The sequence below is a fragment of the Bacillus rossius genome, chromosome 1 (genome assembly GCF_032445375.1).
Source record: "Bacillus rossius redtenbacheri isolate Brsri chromosome 1, Brsri_v3, whole genome shotgun sequence".
Taxonomy (NCBI): domain Eukaryota; kingdom Metazoa; phylum Arthropoda; class Insecta; order Phasmatodea; family Bacillidae; genus Bacillus; species Bacillus rossius.
Genome location: NC_086330.1, coordinates 53,275,077 through 53,281,076, shown reverse-complemented (window position 1 = coordinate 53,281,076; position 6,000 = coordinate 53,275,077). Strand labels below are relative to the sequence as shown.

At 41.8% G+C, this 6,000-nt stretch overlaps 1 protein-coding gene across 4 annotated transcripts in view; it reads left to right on the top strand.

Moving 5' to 3' along the window:
• Positions 1-1,334: 1,334 nt before the first annotated feature.
• The window catches only part of LOC134536090 (hormone receptor 4), a 488,332-nt gene continuing 483,666 nt past the window's right edge, over positions 1,335-6,000 (top strand). Inside the window, exons 1-2 of one of the 4 annotated variants that reach the window (XM_063375653.1) lie at positions 1,335-1,429; positions 1,756-2,034. The gene's annotated coding sequence lies outside the window, so the exon portion shown is untranslated. Of the gene's footprint in view, positions 2,035-6,000 lie in introns of all 4 variants that reach the window. The other 3 variants (XM_063375636.1, XM_063375645.1, XM_063375627.1) reach the window with 3 other exon arrangements.

Here is a 6,000-nt window from a genome sequence, read left to right as displayed (position 1 = left end):
GAGGGAATAATTATGAACTGTAATATTATAGCCTCCTAGATTTTCAAGAATAGCACCAGCTCCTATTCCAAATTTTGACAATTTTTGTACGTATTAGAACAGGTTTAGTATTCAGTTGGAATTCAAGAAGTCATCATGAATATGGGTCCAAATAATATAAATTATTTCTCTCTATTTTTTAGGTTTATATGCTTTCACCGATATCTTGGGTACTAACATGTTTATTTTATTTAATCTTTGTAGAAATCCATGTTTACGTGTTGTCAAGCCATATGAACTCTGCTCTCTTCAAATACTGTTAGTTGTAAGTCAGCCGAAACGTTGCAAATTGAATACTCGAATTTATCAAACGTTATTTATCCCGTATATTCACGCTCTCATGCAATTACAGTTTTTTTTTAAAGTGATAACAAATTCAACATATATACAATAATAAGATAAATTTCTCTCAAGAAATACTACCCATGAATTACAATTAAGTATAATGCTTTTGTAGAATGTTTTTGACCGTAAAACTGATCCATATTTCAGTGCATTGTATTCTGGCAACAATTCAGGACTTTACCTGTCGAAGCGCTATTTTGTTTTAAATTTTCACCGCTTATAACTAAAACAGAATGCGCCAGCAATTCCAATTTCGCGGAAGGGCACTGGCCGCACCAGCAACAAAACACAGTGACGTCACTCGTCACAGCCACCATCCGTCAAAAACGGCACGTAACTGTCCTTGCCTTTGCCAGCAGAGTATTTCTGTCTCTCGCCGGCTGGGGATGGAGAGACGCGTAAGAGACGGGCGGAGAGAGAAGGAGAAGGTGGCTGTGACGAATCGGCGGAGGGAGGAACGAACGGCGGATTATTTCCTGGCATGCGCACGACGCCCCGTGCCGCCCCTCCTTCCCCCGCCGGAGTACGCGCGCTCCGGCGGAATCAGATGTTCCAAGCATCGCAGCTTCGCGCTCTGTGCCGCACGCTTCCCCCTCCACCGGCCGAGTGACTGTTCGCGACTGTTCACCATCGCCGTTCGCATGTGAGCTGAGCGACGGCGTGGCGAGCACGCAATTCCGCACCCGCGGCGTCGTTGGGAGAGTAAAAAAAAAAAAAATATCGCATCTGCTCTGTTCGAACGCTTGGATCGCGCGGGCGGCGTGTTTAAGAGGGGAGGGACTATATTTACAACGGTCCGCGCGAGAGGGGAAAGGAGAGAGGGATCCCATAGTAACTTCCCCTCTTCCCCCTTTCCCCCCCGAGCGCGAGGGTCCCTTCCCCTACCCCCCCTCCCGCTGTTCCCCCGCAACTCCAGCGCATTCGGGAACACATAGAGGAGGCTTCTACGAGTGTGTGAGAGAGGTCAACGACTTCCCCCCCGCCGGCGCTCAACGAAACTGAACGCAAACGGTTGCACATGGTGGGATCGTGCGGTGACGGAGCGGTGCGTACGTGATCAAGGACACAGGCGGGCCCTCATCTCGCACCTATTGTTTCCCGCGGTGGCGAGTTTTCCGCGGATACGACCCCGCTGCGACACGGTGTTTTTAGGAAAAAGCGCCCACTTTTGTTCCCGTTTTCCCTTCTTGGCTGACACGTGTTTCGTTATTTTCCTGCACGGAATATTTCCTCTTTAATATTTACGTTGCAATATTACAATTAGTTGTATTCATGTTTTTAATTCTTGTTTTATTTTTTTCTCTGACCTTCAAATTTTAATTTATTTTGTTGTTTTCTTGTTTATTCCCGTAGCGTTGTCGCTTTTCGCAGCTGTGTTCACGGTCATTCTCCGCTTCTCCGCGAGATGGTGTGTTGCTGTCTGTCGGCCAAGATTGAGGACGGATAAAGTGTGAAAATGTGAAATCGTATCGCTCATTCCGCCTCGTACTTCGTCCTTGCGGAAGGATTTCGGGAATGTGTGTGTTTATGTGACTGGTTCGAAACTTCTCCCGGATGTGTGTTGGTCAAATGCTCCAGAGTTCAGTGCTGCCTCGTCTGGGATATTTAATTTCCTATGCGAAGAATTCGACTTGAACACATCTTAAAAATGTAAGTAATAAGTTTCCTGCTTGCTTCGAGTATAGATGGATTCATGCGATTACGGACTAAACTATATTTTTAATCCACTGTTATTTTTAATATATCGGTTTGTATGTTATTTATTTTGAAGAAAACAGTAATTTTGAACGCTAATTTAAGTTTGTTAGTTTAATGGTTTAATAAGTCGTAAATCAGTGGTATGAATATTGGATGGGTGTTAATAAATAAACGTAGGTATAAATTTACGCTTGACATTAAATGTGATCACACATTTCGATTACTTGGACTGGAGTGGAAGTAATTAAAAATATACTGATTTCAGTATTTTTTCTTTTTTTTACAAGGTTTAAGTGCGCGCCACTAGTTTAAAAAATCTTCTGAAAACTTTTGCCACGCTCTAATTTTCGCTTTCACTTCACAGCTGCAATTTTGTGGTTAAAGATTTTAATTTCCACTTTTTTGTTCAATTTTGCTTTTACTTATTTGTTGCTAGAATACTCGTTCGCACCGAATTTAATTATTTCGTGTATATTGCCAACACTGTAAATAAATAATGAATTAATGTTTACTTTGTGCCTCAGTAGTTTACTTCGTCAAAAAAATAAATTGGAGTTATTCAGAAATTTTACCTCCCAGCCCTGTACATATCAGATATGTAAAATGAAAGTGGCTTCATCAAAAAATATTATGCCAAGTGGGGCACATCACTTTAAACTTAATTCGAGCACTGACCTGTTCATTTGACTGTCGTAAACTACGGAATTTTATTTATTATCCGGCACTTATAACATTTTTCCCCTCCCGATATCCTTATTATTTACGCCTATTATGTAAACGACTCCGCATAAAATTAAATAATGCTATTTAGCCTTAATGACTGTGGTCTGCTGACTGTGAGAGTAGAATTACCCGAGTCATATATATCGATCATTGATTGTAGCTCGAATCTCACTTAAGTTGTGGCGCGTTTTATTTTTAATTTACTTTGTTAAGAAAGGTTTTAAGCTATATTCTTATCACCGATCTAACAAGATTGCTTGCAATAAGTGTTGAGCGCTTTTTTAACATAATATATTTAGTTTCGCGTTCTGGCCACTTATCAGACCATGTTTTAAATATACTTCCAGTGTATTAAGTGCCATTATGTTAAATAAAATTTAACTGAGCTTAGTTTAGTTAATCGCGCATCGTACTATATTATGCCTATTCTTTCTCTGATTTTCCAGAAACAATAAGGTCCTGATAGTAGTGTCAACTTTGCACTGTCAACAAAACTATGTTTAGGGTTATAATCGGCATTCTGATCTGAGAAAACTAGGAGTAATATAAATCTATAGACCTATAGTTGGAAAGGCTCATACTAGAACATGGGTGCTTCAGAATGCTAAGGCCCCCCCCCCCCCCCCCCCCCCCCGCCTACCCGGGCACACACACGGTGCGTAGAGCTTCAGGAAAAACCACGTGATTTCAACTCAAGATATCCAAGTGGGGTCTGTTTACGGAAACCATTTAATAATTTTTTGAGGGCCGAAAAGTACTTTTGATTTCGAATTAAGTGTTTGAACTGTATTTTTAGAAAAGTTAAAACTGCTGAAATTACGTGTTTTTAGAGTAATGTTTAGGCGTGAAACAACCTGTACATATTCTTTAAAGCACTTAAGGGACTTGCGTTACACCTCTATCTTCATTTCTCATTTGAACGGTCACCGTTCAAATTTCAAATTTGCCCTATGGACGACGTAAAGACTGCGCGCCAGTCCAGAGCCTTGAGCTTAGAGGCGACACCGCGCTAGAAGCACCAGCGAGCGTCGCACTTATCATCCCGCCTCACTAACACAGATACTACCTGACTATACGGACCTCTTAAGCGGTGGTTATGTGTGAGGAATTTCGCCCCCTAGAACTAAAACTGAAAATATAACAAACTAATATTCTACGTACCTACCTAATTTTTTTTTTGTAATGTATTGTTGTACATTTTTTAGAGCTAACGTACTGTGGTCTCGTTTCCTTAACTGTCAAGTATTCCATACCATACGGTTATACATTCCCCTCCTCCACACCACCTCCTCATCTGGAACCTGGACCAATGCCAGTGTTTCAACAGTGGAGGTCTAACTATGTTTTTCCGCGATTCAGTGTTGTAAATCGAAGTGCGCGCCAACCTCACAAAATATTCGCGAAAGTTGTCTTTTCTGGTTACTGTATCTCCACGTTTCATCAGCGACAATCAAGGAGCTGAATGGCGCAGGAGTGGGGACTCTCGCTCCGGGGAACCCAGGTTCGAATCCCGATTACGTTAATACTGTTTTCGGATTTTTCACGGACCTTCCGCAACCACGCCAGGCGACATTCTGGCGACGGTTCCTTCGTTAGGGTGCCTGGTGGTTCTTTCCGTCGTGTGTACGTGTGTGACGACATCGCTGCCAAATCGACAAATTATGCTGGTTTGTGCGCATTCAATCACATGCTGAAGAAGCATATTTGGAACACTTAACCACGATTATCACTTCGCGGCATACTGTATGTGACTGTGTGGCTGGTTTTAATGAATTGCCATTCATCTTTCTTTTTCATTGGAAACGTGTGATGTTTTACGCCTAATTTAATTGTAACAATTTTATTCCTTTACTTATGTATTTAGAAAAGTTTGTTATTAGTTTTTCATTCAATATCGTAAGGTTTATCTCTTGTTTTTTTCCATCATAGGTATCACCTATTTTATCGTCAACTCTATCTTATGTTAATTGGTTTATCTTTATTAGCTAATGCAATGGTGGTCAATTTAACTTGGCCACCTAAGAAGACGTTAACCATAAGTAATCTCCAGTTTCGGTACAACTGTGTAGAGGTCACTGCGCCGACCACACATGGTCGAGTGATTTGTCGCCCCCGCGTCGACTAATTAGTTGCCTGTTAGCGCGCCGTATTTCGACGACGTGCCATTGATCGCGCTGGATCGCGGGTGTTCGTCTGTGGGCCGGGGGTGAGGGGGCGGGGAGTCTCAGGTCCACAATGTGCTCGCGATTAGCACGTTCGTTTCCTTGCCGAACATTTCGAAAGTCAGCGAGGAAAAAAAAGTGAGGGGGATACTGCAACCTTACAAACACGTCTCCCTCTCTTAAACAAAGTTGAAATGAAACGATGTCCTTAAATTTCCTTGCTTTGTGTTTTTGGGTGTCTTCTTACAAATTTTGTATTTAGTGGAAGGAGAAAAATGTACTTTCGGTTATTGTTTCCCATTTCGTTTGTGATGAGAAGTCTTGTAAATAAGCCTTAAAATTTACAAATACAAAAATAAAATGTATAAATTTAATTATTTATTGTAACTGTAGGTACGCGCTGTGTTCGCAGTTTTTATTATTAATCCAACCGGAGATCTCTTGATATGGCAGCATAACATGTTTTATCCGAAACTAGCGAAGGTCACAGTTGGGAGTAAAGCCATTCTGACTTACAGCAGTGAATGATTCATGGTTTTTAAGCATTTTAAACCTTTCGAAATTAACGCATGAAAAAAATACCTTCCTCATTACTGCAAGTAATTTAATGTACGCATCACTTTGTAAAGCTACGACTTCATAGGGCGCTATGCTCACAGTGTTCGCGATGTTTGCTACGCGAGTAAAATAAAGACAGCTGCATCTCGGGTGTCACTGGCCACACAAAGCTGTGTTCGCTATGATCGCTATGATCGCTATTCTGGCGGCGACGTCAGGTGTTTGGTTCTTAGCTATTTTTCTAAAACGTCGCCAACATAGTAACGCATGCAAGGCATGACTAATTTTTTTTTATTATATAAACATACGGAGGTGATCAAGATAGGGAGCTCGAGGTGAGAACGCTGAATGTGACCACTGCATTATTAGTTGGCAGTGTGGGGACCGCGACAGCCACACAAGCGTCGCAAGGTCGCGGTGAGCTGGCACGCAGGTTAGCAGGGAATGAATTAGGCCTGAGGATAACTGGAACTAG